This window comes from Triturus cristatus, chromosome 3_1 (genome assembly GCF_964204655.1).
Source record: "Triturus cristatus chromosome 3_1, aTriCri1.1, whole genome shotgun sequence".
NCBI lineage: Eukaryota > Metazoa > Chordata > Amphibia > Caudata > Salamandridae > Triturus > Triturus cristatus.
This window is the reverse complement of record NC_140583.1, coordinates 946,290,230-946,304,721: the sequence shown is the minus strand read 5'-3', so window position 1 is coordinate 946,304,721 and position 14,492 is coordinate 946,290,230.

Sequence of the window (14,492 nt, the reverse complement as noted above, 5' to 3'; positions counted from 1 at the left end):
GATAGTGGATTGTGATGAAGGCATCAATGTGTGTGACACTGCCCTCGGACACATACGGTTAACATTGTCTTGACATGGCGTGGGACTTCCACATCAGCGGATGTATGGTGTATGGCAGTCTCTCCGTGAGCAGCTGTGGGTATTTAGCTGTTAGCCGACACTTGTGTGCCAGTTCCATGGCTATCACGCATTTGTGCTGCAGAAGGGGGGTGCCAGTGTTTGAGCCACATGTTACTCCACATGATGTGTTCATGTGTACTTCAAGTTGCCTCTGCAATCCCAAAAACATGACTATTAAAGGTGTCCCTATGCCTCCAAGGTGCCTCTTCTCAGTCAATGCTGGTGTGTTGGCACGGTGCATCCTGCATGTCTGGCATGGTATTCCCAGATTGTGGCTATGTGTCAATGTGTCGAGTGGCAAGATGCAAGCTGTGTGTGTGTGCTGAGACTGTGTATTGGGCATGATGTCCATGACTGTGTGGGTAGTGTGACATGTGCCATCCCCATGCATCCAACGTTGTCCAGGCCCCCATTCTCTGCATCCACCGGACTCAAGCTTGCAGGACATGGTTCTGCCATCTGTCTACACGTACCTGGGTGCCCCCCAGGACACGGGCCAGGATCCCTGACCTCTGCGCATGACTGTTGCTGTACTCAATGTGTCTGTCAGCACGGTTGTTCGGCCACCCCCTCAGCTGGTTCTGACCATCACGGGTGTGTATGGTGCTCCATGTCTGTCTTGCCTAATAAACTGTGACCCATGTGTCCTGTGCCAGACTCAGGCCCCAGGGTGTGGATGGTTGAAGTGAACAGATGACTCAGGCATGTTTAGACTGTACAAGACACATGTTAGGTAATAATGCTACCAGCAGGCATCTACTCTTAATAGTGTGATTTATTATGGGGGGGGGGGGACAAAGTGAGGGGCTTTCCGGGATTAGGGAATCCAAAGTTCAGTAGGGGAGTTGGTGTCCTTGCCATTGGAAATCCTCAGAGTCCATGCCACAGTCTTTGTCAACATTGGTCAGCCAGTGACCAGCAGGGCCATGTGGCAGAGAATGTCTCTTGATGCTGTGATGCTGTTGCTCCAGTGGGCCAGGTGCCAGGCCAGGTGTCCTGGGAGATGGTGATGTAGCAGCCACCCTCACGGTCCTTTCCGTGGACGACCCGGCTTCCTGCGGGGAACCTCAGCAGCAGGCCGTGACGACGTCTGGGATGCTCCGTCGGATGTTTCCTCCTCCTCCTCATGATCCCTCCCTGTGGGTGGTGATGTTCTCCGCCTTCTGGCACAGGGAGGGTCGGCCATGGTGTCGGCCATCCGACGGAGTTCAGCGTGAATCCCCTGGGACGCCGTCACTTGCTCAGCCTGCCTGTCCTCCATCCTCCGTTGGTGTAGCTGTAGACAGGCTATTAGCTCCGCATGTTGCTGGGCCTGCTGGACCTTGATCCCCTCGAGGACGGACACAACCTGGGCCATGCCCGTGGTGTCCTGCCGGTATGAGTCCAGGATGTTACGGACATGTGAAAATACCGGATCCCCAGCCAACTGGTCAGGCTCGCGCCTCCGCCGTCCTCCACTCCCACCACCCCTGCCCACTTGCGTCTGGCCTGCACTTGTGGGCACATCGGGTCTCCGGGACCCCTGAGGGGTGGCATTGGCGTTGTCGCCTGCCTCCTCCTGGGTGCCCGGGACACCGTGTCCCTCCTGGCGAGCCTGGCTGCATTGTGGTGTTGGGGCAGGGATCCTGGGTGTCTCCTGGGATGTGGCAGGAGTGGGGGTGGTGGTTGGCACGGTTGTATCTGACGCAGGTGCTGCAGGTGGTTGGACACCAGAGGGGCCAGGTCGGTCGGGGTCGTCCGCAGAGTGGTGAGAGTGGTCGCTGCCGGTGGGATCGGTCTCCTGCAGATCCGGGTCCTGTGAGTGTTCCCCCCCAGTGTTGGGGGGTGCAGCACGACGTTGACCTGTGTGTGAGAGAGAAAATGTTAATTTTGATCCATGCAACATCCATGTTTCATCCGTTACAAAGTTGGCACATTTCCTCTTGGAATTAGGATCTGTCTTGCATTCCACTCACAGTGCACTTGTGCATGTGTGTGTCCCTTGGGCACCAATTTGGCCCCTTTAACTATGTGTGGCACAGTCTTACTTGCTGCGTCAAGTGTGACTGCAGTCAGCAGTGGAGTGTGCATGTGTGCCGAGCTATGCATTTGCGCCTTCCTTGTAGCACTGTACATGTGCACATGGAGTGGATCCACACACTCATATGATGCAGGTGGCTGTCCTTGTGCTCGTGTACAGGTTGTGACATGGCCCTGCGTTTTGCCATGATGAAGAGGGGGGGTTCTGCCACTGGCCACCCTTGTCTACATGCACGCAGTCCACCTGCTGACGAGCAGACTTTCCCACACACCACAGGACTGATTTGCTCTCCCTGTGTCTCCCTCCTTCTCTGTCCCCCTCTCCCTCCCTCTCTGTCCCCCTCTCCCTCCCTCTGTGTGTCAGCCTCCTCCCTCTGTCCGTCTCCCTCCCTCTCAGTCCCCCTCTCCCTCCCTCTCTGTCCCCCTCTCCCTCCCTCCGTGTGTCACCCTCTGTCACCTTGGCCCAGCTTCCTGGGCACACACTGTTAGCAGATCTTTGAGTGGCCCTTGGCCTGTTGATGTGAGTTTGTTTCTGATCTCCAGGCACCCATTTTGTCTGCTGTGTGTCTGTGCGCTGCTGCTGTGGTGGTGTGTGCTGCCACTCTTTCACACTGTTGGCTGTTCATTAGCTGCTGGCATGTGCAAAACAGTGCCTTCACCCCCATGTGTTGATGCAAGGCGTCCGCCATTTGCTGGCAAGTCATTCCTGTGTTGGGACACAGTGTTTGTCTGGCTGTGACCTAGGCCATATGGGCAGAGGGCATTGTTGTCTGCTTTGGAGTCGCACTATGTGATTCTTGGTGCCCAGCCTCCCGACATCCGGGTTACCGTGTCATGTGTTGTTGTCTTCTGTGGCCTGTGACTTGACATTGTCCAGCTGGGTGCATGGGGCATGGTGGCAGCAGTGGCATGTGCCTGCTCATGGAGTGTGGTTGAGTCATGCGATGGCTTGTGGTGGTTGCGTGCCTGTTATTAATTTTGGTTGTGGTTGCAGTTCCCCCCATGTGAGGTGCATTGTTTGTGTACTCACCCGGGTCTCGGAGTCCTTCTACTCCTTCAACTGCCTCCACCGGCAGTATGCCATCACCCTCTCCTCCCAGGGATGGTACTGTACGGGTCTGCGGGAGGGCCCTCCTCCGGTGGCGTTGGCCTGGTCATGTTCCTCCTGTCTCTTGGCTCTGACCCTCCTCCGCAGATCGTACTACCTGTTCTGGCAATCCTGCTTGGTCCTCCTGGTGTCCGCAACAGCATTCACAGCATCGACGATGGTCTGCCACATGGCTGTTTTGGCTGCCTGGCTGGTGCTTCTGACCAATGTTCCAAAGATCTGTGGCTCGACTCTGAGGATTTGATCAACAAGGACCTCCAACTCTCGGTGACTGAACTTTGGATTCTTGGTAGTGGGCATGGTGAGGGGTGTGGGTGGGGATGGTGTGGGTGTGGGGGGTGTGTGGATGTTGGGGGGGGTGTGGATGGTTGTGTGTGTGTGTGAATGTGATGAGAGGGTGTTTGTGAGGGTGGTCGTGTGAAGGTGTGCAAGTGTAAGATGTGGTGTCGCTTGTAGTCTGGTTCTGTGATGTCTGGCAGCAGTGGGTCTGTTGCAAAGGCTCATGGTTTGTGTGTGTGGGCCCTTTTTATTGGTCCATGGGTGGGTGTGGCAGTGTTTGAATTTTGGGTGGGTGTGTTATAAGGAGTGGTGGTGTATTGGGCCTCTGTTTGTTTTTGACAGTTGCAGGTCAGTGATTGTGTTATTTTAGTGGTTGTTGGCCATGTTTAGTGGCTGTGTGCCTTTCGAATGGTGTATTGTTGAGTTGTTTTGTTTTGTCCTTGTTGTGTACGTGCGTTTTGAGCGTGTGTACGGTGTGTACATGGGCCATTTGGTTGTACGATTTGGTCCTTGTGTGTGGCTTTGTACGACTCGTCTATGCGGTTGTGATGTTGGGGCATGGGGTGCGCTCCGTACTTAGGAGGTTGTGTTGGGGGTGCGCCAGGAACGTACTGGGGTGGGGGTACGAATGGAACGTACTGGGGTGTGGGTAGACGGGGCTATGACACGTCCTGGGGTGGGGGTGTGGCTCGCACGTACTGGGGTGTAGGTACACGGGGGTACGACACGTACAGGGGGGGGGTACAACAGGAACGTACTGGGGTGTGGGTAGACGGGGCTATGACACGTCCTGGGGTGGGGGTGTGGCTCGCACGTACTGGGGTGTAGGTACACGGGGGGTACGACACGTACAGGGGTGGGGGGGTGTACATGGACGGTGGTACGACACGTACTGGGGTGGGGGGGTGTACATTGACGGTGGTACGACACGTACTGGGGTGGGGGTACAACAGGAACGTACTGGGGTGTGGGTAGACGGGGCTATGACACGTCCTGGGGTGGGGGTGTGGCTCGCACGTACTGGGGTGTAGGTACACGGGGGTACGACACGTACAGGGGGGGGGTGTACATGGACGGTGGTACGACACGTACTGGGGTGGGGGGGTGTACATTGACGGTGGTACGACACGTACTGGGGTGGGGGTACGACTGGAACGTACTGGGGTGTGGGTGGACGGGGCTATGACACGTCCTGGGGTGGGGGTGTGGCTCGCACGTACTGGGGTGTAGGTACACGGGGGTACGACACGTACAGGGGGGGGTGTACATGGACGGTGGTACGACACGTACTGGGGTGGGGGGGTGTACATTGACGGTGGTACGACACGTACTGGGGTGGGGGTACGACTGGAACGTACTGGGGTGTGGGTGGACGGGGCTATGACACGTCCTGGGGTGGGGGTGTGGCTCGCACGTACTGGGGTGTAGGTACACGGGGGGTACGACACGTACTGGGGTGGGGGTACAACAGGAACGTACTGGGGTGTGGGTAGACGGGGCTATGACACGTCCTGGGGTGGGGGTGTGGCTCGCACGTACTGGGGTGTAGGTACACGGGGGTACGACACGTACTGGGGTGGGGGTACGACTGGAACGTACTGGGGTGTGGGTGGACGGGGCTATGACACGTCCTGGGGTGGGGGTGTGGCTCGCACGTACTGGGGTGTAGGTACACGGGGGGTACGACACGTACAGGGGGGGTGTACATGGACGGTGGTACGACACGTACTGGGGTGGGGGTTGTACATTGACGGTGGTACGACACGTACTGGGGTGGGGGTACGACTGGAACGTACTGGGGTGTACCTAGACGGGTGGGGGTATACATATACGGGGGGTACGTGTCGGACGTACGGGGGCTGGGGGGAGTGTTGGGCGCGTATGCGGGCACATGTCTCCATGGTTGCTGTAGGAGTTCGGTGCGGACGGTGTTTTTTCCATACGGTTGTAACCTCGGACGCACGGGATGGATCGTGATTCCTAGGTCGGACTTGGTTTTTCACGTTTGTAAGGTAAATCGTCCGAGGACGTGTCGGACACATTTTCCGACCCGGGGACGTGTGGGGAATGATTCCCAGTGCGGTTCGTATGGACTTTTTACCATGCGAATCGTGATTGCCAGTTCGTACGGCACTTGTACGATTCGTACGGTAAAAAGACCCGATACGAGTCGCACGGGGGAATTTTTTACCGGATCGTGATCAGCACCAAAGGTGTCGATTCGGATCCTGGAGAAACCGGGTACGAACCGTCGGTCGGAGCGTTTCCTCCGTCCGACTCGTACCCGGGAAATAAACATTACAAACATGGAAGTACGATTCCCATGGAAACACCAGATCCGTACGAATCGTAAAAAACACCGACCGACGAAAATATACATACCAATGTGATCCGGGAATGCTCCGACGTGACGTCGGGACGCAATGAGGCTGCGGTTCACGAACCAGGAAGTACGATCCGCACCGACGTCACCCCGCACGGATTATATTTTCCGGCTGCCAAAAACTGCCGCGAAATCAGGACGACGCGCACAAGGAGCACCTGTACGTGACGGACAGCCATGGACCCGAACCTACGTGTCATCCCAGCCCTCATAGCAGTCCACCTGCTCTACAGGCACCGACGCAGACGCCGCAGAAGGTCAGAATAACATCCAGGGGCAAAGGGGGGGCAGGGGCAGGACACATAACCCCCACACAAGTCACAAATTACACATGCCCTGGACATACCTGACCTGCAGGACCTGGTCACCTCGAGGGGGTGGGGGCGTGTCCAGCAACGCAAGTGTCCGCCACAACGGAAGTGGATGTTGACGCGAACCGGCAACACAACAATACCGGTATGTACCGTACCCACGCCTAAAGAGCATGGGTACGGGCCGTACCACGCCCACCACTACCTCACCCCAACAATGGCGGTACGGCCCGTACCCATGTACTAAAGGCCTGGGGACGGGCCGTACCAGCATTGTTGGGGTGATGTAGGGGTACACGTGGTACGACCCGTACCCACGCTCTGAAGGGCTGGGTATGGTGCGTACCCCTACGGCACCCCATTGGGGGTCTGCACCGTACCCAGGCCCTCAGAGCGTTGTTACGGGTCGTACCACGCGTACCCCTACATCACCCCAACAATGCTGGTATGGCCCGTACCCAGGCCATTAGAACGAGGGTACGGGCCGTACCGCCATTGTTGGGGTGACGTAGTGGTGGCCGTGGTACGGCCCGTACCCACGCTCTCAAGGCCTGGGTACGGTACATACCCAGGCCTGCAAATCGTGGGCACGGGAATGTACGGAGCGTACCCCCACCCGTGTATGAATGGAGCGTACCCACACCCCACCAGTGTATGTACGGAGCGTACCCACACCTGTGTATGAATGGAGCGCACCCACACCCGTGTATGAATGGAGCGTACCCACACCCCACCAGTGTATGTACGAAGCGTACCCACACCCATGTATGAATGGAGCGTACCCACACCCGCGTATGAATGGAGCGTACCCACACCCGTGTATGAATGGAGCGTACCCACACCCCACCAGTGTATGTACGGAGCGTACCCACACCCGTGTATGAATGGAGCGTACCCACACCCGTGTATGAATGGAACGTACCCCCACCCGTGTATGAATGGAGCGTATCCACACCCCACCAGTGTATGTACAGAGCGTACCCACACCCGTGTATGAATGGAGCGTACCCACACCCGTGTATGAATGGAGCGTACCCACACCCCACCAGTGTATGTACGGAGCGTACCCACACCCGTGTATGAATGGAGCGTACCCACACCCGTGTATGAATGGAGCGTACCCACACCCCACCCGTGTATGTATGGAGCATACCCACACCTGTGTATGTACGGAGCATACCCACACCCGTGTATGAATGGAGCGTACCCACACCCCACCTGTGTATGTACGGAGCGTACCCACACCCGTGTATGAATGGAGCATACCCACACCTGTGTATGAATGGAGCGTACCCCCACCCGTGTATGAATGGAGCATACCCACACCCCACCAGTGTATGTACAGAGCGTACCCACACCCGTGTATGAATGGAGCGTACCCACACCCGTGTATGAATGGAGCATACCCACCCCCCACCAGTGTATGTACGGAGCGTACCCACACCCGTGTATGAATGGAGCGTACCCACACCCATGTATGAATGGAGCGTACCCACACCCCACCCGTGTATGTACGGAGCGTACCCACACCCATGTATGAATGGAGCGTACCCACACCCGTGTATGAATGGAGCGTACCCACACCCCACTAGTGTATGTACGGAGCATAGAGCGGAAAAGGGAACATGTACACATGAAGTCTTGCCAATATACTCCAGTCACAAGTACAGTGACCCCCAAGGATGACACAAATGATGCAGGTGGAGACCTTGGCCAGCATGCATTGCCAAAGTTGAAGGGGTCCGTCACACACCCAGCAAATGTAGACACAGCACTGCACAAATGTCTTCACAACACCCTGCAGGGAAGATGTCAGGGTCCACAGAGGAAGGTACACACCTTGGGACAATGTCACCATGCAGTAACAGCTAACATGAGCAAAGTTTGATAGCAAATACCGTGTGATGGCACACAGATAACAGGGTCCACCCCACGAACAGCACACTACAACATATCCCAGACACCTAACACATTATCCCCACCACAAATCATAGAGCAGCACCATCCAGAATGCCAGAAAAGCAGAAGTGTGCCAAGGAAAATAAAATAGCTTTGTTGGACTTGGCCCTTCTGGCAGGTTCACCCCTGAACTTTTTGCTTTTATTGGTGACCTGGTGGTAGTGATTTTTGGTTTCTGCGCACTTTACCGCTGTGTCCCAGGGTAAAGTGCGTGCGTGTAGTGAGATAGGCCTGCCCTCCCATAGGAATGCATGGGGAATGTATGTGTCCCTGGTAGTTCTTGATGCGTGGGGTGTGCAGGCTCGAGTTTGGTATGTGCGGACTCGTATGATTGAATGCTGCGGGATGATGTGGGCGGCACGCATGTACCTAGTGTGGAAGTGCTACTTCTAGAAGTGGGCACTTCTGTGTGCAGTGTGAAATGTGTGCCTTGTCTGACGATTGGCTGGTTGAGGTCATGTGACGGGCTAGGGAATCCCCAGAGTCAGGATGAGTCACCCAGTGGTGAATGGGGAGATCAGCAGTTAGATGGGTGGGAGGAGTACACCTGTGTCCTGAATAGGGCTGGGTTTTCCCCACACAATGCTGGCTCCGCCCCCAGTGGTGCGACTGATGACCCTGGCCTGTTCTCTGAATAGGGAGAGGGGCTGAGCAAAACAAAGTGCTCAGGAACCAGTTGTAACTGGTTCGCCCCTTCCCTGCACCTTGAGACAAAGGGTTTCACTGTATAAAAGGGGGCTGTGTCCCCTTACAAGTTGTTCTCTTGCTGATCCAACTTAAGGGGGGCCTGCTGCTGCTGGGCGCCAGGAGAGACCGCCACTGGGGACTGCCTCCCTGCTGGAGGGCCCTGTGAGCTGGCCCCTGGGCCCAGTCTTTGCCCCCCCTGCTTCTGAAGACTTTGGCTGGACTTTGTGCGTCATTCTTCCCCAGCGTCGAGGAGCGCTTCTACCAGGACTTTTACTTTCTCCCCTAAAGCGCCTGAAAGCGCTGGACTGCCTAGCGCTGAGAGCGCTCTCACTTTTCCCCTTGGCGCAAGGAGCTCTTTGTTTCTGAAAACGGGTGCCCACCCCATGTGCTGCCGGTGTCACGGGAGCCTACCCCGCATTATGTGCTCGTTGGCGGATGCCCACCCCGCTTATTTGGTGATTTAGGTGGCGGGTGCCCACCCCACTTATTGGTGGTGATTGCGAGGGAGCCTACCCCTCTCACGAGCCGAGAATCACCGCTGCGGCCGGGGAATCCCAGGAAGTCAGGCAGCGCTGACTAGGACAGGGCGTGGCCCAACCAGGAAGCGGACGGGAGCCTACCCCGCGCTCCTGGGATCCTGACCGCGAGAGAGAAGGAAGCCGCGTTGTGATCCAGGGAAGCGGACGGGAGCCTACCCCGTGCTTCCCCAAAGAGGAGAGAAGGACGAGAAGAAGTGCCCAGGTGGAGTCCGCGAGGAACGAGCCCCGCAGACCGAGTCCGGACTTCGCCACCTCTCCCCCAGCCGGTGAGTGTCAAAAGGGAGTCCGGGTGGGGAGAGGCGGAAGCAGAGCGGCCCCGCTTTACAGAGGCCGCTCCAACGGGACCGCAGTGTTGGTATTTGAGCGCGAGTGGCGGTCCAACGACGGGGTGCCTTGGTTGTTTCAGAGCCGCGCTCAGCTCTACAACGTTCTAGGGGGCATTGTTTATTGCATGAGCCCAGTGAGGCTCCCATGTACTCGGGGGCATTCTTGTGTTCAGAGCCCCGTGGCTCCAACGTCGGGGGCAATATTTCAATAGAGCCCTGAAAGGCTCTAGGGGGCATTTCTTGTGGTTAAAGCCCAGGGAGGCTCCACGTGACTGGGTCATTTGATTTAAAAGGCACAGTGGTGCCCAGGCTCATTTCTCCAGCTGCCCAGCACTTAGTGGGCAGCTGCAACGTTTAGGTTGTGCTCAGTTGCCCTGGTTTGCGCAGTCGCGCCATGACTTTGCGGGACACAGGGCGTCCTAGCCCCTACAAGGCCAGTTGGCCTAGGGACTGCCACAGGTGGTGGCTTATGTGAGTTTTGCGCAATTGTGTCTCCCTGCACCTCTGAATGTGTCTTTATGCGTCATGTGCCTTGTTTTACACCGCTGAATGTTTTTATGCATCATGTGTTTTCCTTCCCTACACCTCTGAATGTGATGCATCATGTGTAACGTGCTATTACCTCTACAGATATTGTGATACTTAGGTGGTTGTTTGTTTTCTCCTAGTACAGGTGGTGCTAGTGAGGTCCTAGTTCCCTGCGTGACATTTTCCTAAGGTGGTTAGGGTTGCGTAGGAGGTACTTACCGGTTACCAGTAGTTACTGGTTGTGTGCTACATTTGCTATTTTGTACCAGGAGGTGTGCGCTTTGCCTTCCCTGGTGGTGTGGTGCCTGTGTCTGGTGGTGTGCATGCATGGGGACGTCTGGGTGTGCTTTGGACAGGCATGGGAGTGGGAAGTGTGGATGATTCAGGGGTAGAAGGGGGGACGTAGCGCTGCAGGAGACCCACTGCTGCAGTCAGTGTCGAGTCTATGGACCTCAGCAAGTTACGTTGGTCAGACTGCGCAGCTGAAATGCCCTCAATGTATGCCTCCATCTGGTTGAGCACTCGGCTGTGGCCATGGAGGACATTAAGCATCGCAGTCTGACCAACCTGCAACTGCCGCAGGATGTCCACAGACTCGGCATTGGTGGCAGCAGTGGAGACAGGGGCAGGTGGTGCGGTGCCTGGCAAGAAGGAGACACGTGGTGACCTAGCACGGCGGGAAGGGCCACAAGCAAGTGGGAGGCCGGTGATAGGAATGGAGGGGGCGAGTAGTGATGGAGTGCTGCTGTCAGCTGTGGGAGCAGCCTCCGCCCCCTCGGAGTGCTCAGCCTCGGACCCGTCTGCGTCATAGTCGGTGGTGATTTGACTGGACAGGTCCTCCGCTGCACTCCCGTCGGCCTCTGTGTCACTCGATGTGCCAGCCAACTCAGCACTGCTGGCACTGGTGCTCGCTCCCTCGTCACGGTCCGTGCCAGTGTCTCCCTCGTAGTCCCCCGACGATGCTGTGGACAAGGTGAAGAGACAGGAGAAATCAGACACCTGTATACATATGTCACATGATGCAACTCTACATAGGTCACAGTGCAGAGCCTGAAAAGCAACAAGAGTAACATCTACAATACAAGGTGCATATGTAGTCTCTGCAACACACAGTTTGTTGACCCACCATGCCACTGTTAAAATATGGAGAGCATGACACAATAGCAAATAACTTGATATCAAATTGTACAGAGGAGCCAGGTTCTGGGGACAATCTAGCACAGCATCAGCGACACACAGCGTAGCCAAGAAAGGGATGAGCAGGAACCATGTCTATCAACTCTTGGGACATGCTGCGAAGGTAATACTGAAAACCATGGCCAACATGACTGGGGCACTGCACCTTGAGTGTTTGGCCACACAAACATCACACACTGGCCAGACCGAGCAAGGAAACTTCAGGTTTGGACATGTAGGCCTTGCCCGCACCAACCCCCCCCCACCTGAGGCAATGTGATTGAGACAGAGAAAGTACTTACACCTCTTAGTCTGGGATGAAAACACATGGCCTGCAATTAATTCTGATCGCATTCAAACTACCCCTGGTGCGCCTGTCCACATATATCACTGACAAACAACCATCATCAGATAGTTGTACCAAGACAAACAGGCACTGGCCCCTGTGAGTATGCACCAGCTAAATTAGGTCACCCTGTACAGTGGACACATGTAGCACAGTATACGTGAATACAAATGATGCCAGGGTACTATGCCACAGGGCCCAAACTATGCTGAAGACACAGAGAATGTCCACATTGTCTGATGACACACATGATACCTAGGAAAAGGTGCCCCAGGGGACTGTAGTGGCCACACTACTCCATGGCCCTGGATGGATATGACTGGAACACAAGCCAACATCCCTGCACTATGCATATCTCACACTCAAGCACATCATGTCAGAGGGCACAACATTCGACATGCAGGCAGTAAAGCAATACACATGAAACACACACTCCCATGTCGGGACTCAGCATCAGTGCCAACTAACATGGACCCCACAATGACAGAACTGGCCAGGGCACAGGCAACGTGCAAAAACCTGTTACACACCACCCCCACACATAATGCTGCAAGTATTGGGCACTTGGAGTAACTGCCAGCCTAGATGACCTTGTGCAAGAGTGACTACACACAGACCAGGGAACACATGGCAAGGAGGGGAAGGGAGGAAGAACAGCACCGCTTTACTTTGGGGAACAGGATATGCACTGCACATTTAAACCCTGGCAGTGTATCCATGCAACTGCGCACTTCCAAAAGCTGGTCACACACAACAAACACACATGTACCTACCCCCTTCCTGCTGCTGCTTCTCCAGTAAGCGCCTGTCCAAGTCGGGGAAGACCACCACCAGCACACGCTTCTGGATGTGAGTCAGACGCCGGCGCCCACGGTTTTTCTGGCTCACAGGTGAGCCCCCCAGCAGGACCTGTGCGATCCTCCGCGTCCAGCACCGGATGTCCTCCCAGCGTTTCCTCACCTGGGCTAGGCGCTGCTTCTGACCATCCGTCCTCCTCACGGCACTGACGGCTTGCGTCCAGATCTCCCCCTTGGCACAGACGCCTACCTGTGAGGATGCAAAAGTGACAATACATCAATCCACCTTATCAATGATACAGAGACACACATATTACAAATTATGCATGTTTGAACTGGCCATAGTATGCAGCCAACTCATTGCACCTTTGCCATAGTGACATCATCCTCCTGGGAATGGGCGAATGCAGTAGGTGCCATTGAAAGTACACAGGTGGCATGAGGGGTGCAGCACAATCAATGATGCAGGCTCACACTGTGCATCCCAAGCTACAACAGGAATCTGAACAGTACCCCTAAGCAGTCACATGCCCCAGCCCACTTACGCTACCTCAGCAGAGTACACAGATACACACAGGCACTGAACAATCACCTGGCATAAGCAACTGCCACTACAAACCTCACTCTGCACATGTGCCACTAGACTGGGGGTGTCACAGATGTGGGGCTGTCTCAGCATGGCAGACATCCAGCACAGCTCCCTGATCACATCAGATGGGCAGGGTGTATCCATCCCACATGCAGCTGGGGTGCAACACTCCACATATGCACACACCCACATGACAGGGGACTCACACACACACACCAATGTCCAGGGGACGACCATATCATTTGGACACTCTCACCACAGGTACACTGAACAGACACACATCAGTGGGTCCTGGCACCTGTCACCCTGGGGGGAGCACAGACTCACATCAGGACTGTAGAAACAACATTTCCAGGAGGATTAGGCAGTCCGAAAGCGGCATGCACCATGCAGTGATCGTCACAGTAAGCACCATGCAAGTGCGTTGTGCACACAGGAACTACAGCATGCTCTGCATGGGAGACATGAGCCCTTCCCCCCCCTGTGAACCACTATGAAGAACCCTGCATGTCTGTCACACCTGGACACAATGCCAGAAGTCACAGTCACAAAAAGGGGCACAGTTTAAGCTAGTGGAGTCTGTACTCACCTGCTCCCCTGGTCGACCATACAGCATGGTGTACTGTGGGAGGATCACATCCACCAACGCCATATTCTCCTCCATGGTGAATGACTGGGCCCTCTCCACAGACCTGGACATGGTGCCAGAGGAATCACAAGCAGCAGCAGTGTTGTGGAATGCAAGGATGTGCAGGCAAGTGCTCTCTCAAGGGACCTGGCTGCCTTATATCTTCCTTGCTGGCCTGTTTCATTTACAGGAGTACAGAGTTATTGGTTCAGTCACATTTGCATCCTACGTGTCCTCCAATCATTTTAAAACTACACCAGTGACAAGCTTTGCACGGTCTTAAAATTGAGCATGATGTAATGTCAATAACCACATTGCAACAAAGTACATTGTCTCCAACCGACTTCTGCTGGCCACATGATGCAAAATTCAAACCTCAAACTCGATTTCCATGACAACCAGCATGCATTTAGGCCCCTATACTTGTCCCTCATGTGTCCCCTATGTCAATCCTATGTCACAACACAGGTACGGTGCGTTCCACAGCCCTAGGGCATCCAAAAAATGCATTGCAACGGACCGTACACGCGTGTGTGCGGTCCCCATCACTATGGTGGTGCTGTCGTATGCGTACGCCATAGTGATAGGGACCGACCCTACACGCGCGTGTGTACGGTCCGGACTACTATGGCGTACACGTACGCGAGCACCACCATAGTGATAGGGACCCTACACACGTGTGTAGGGTCCCTATCAC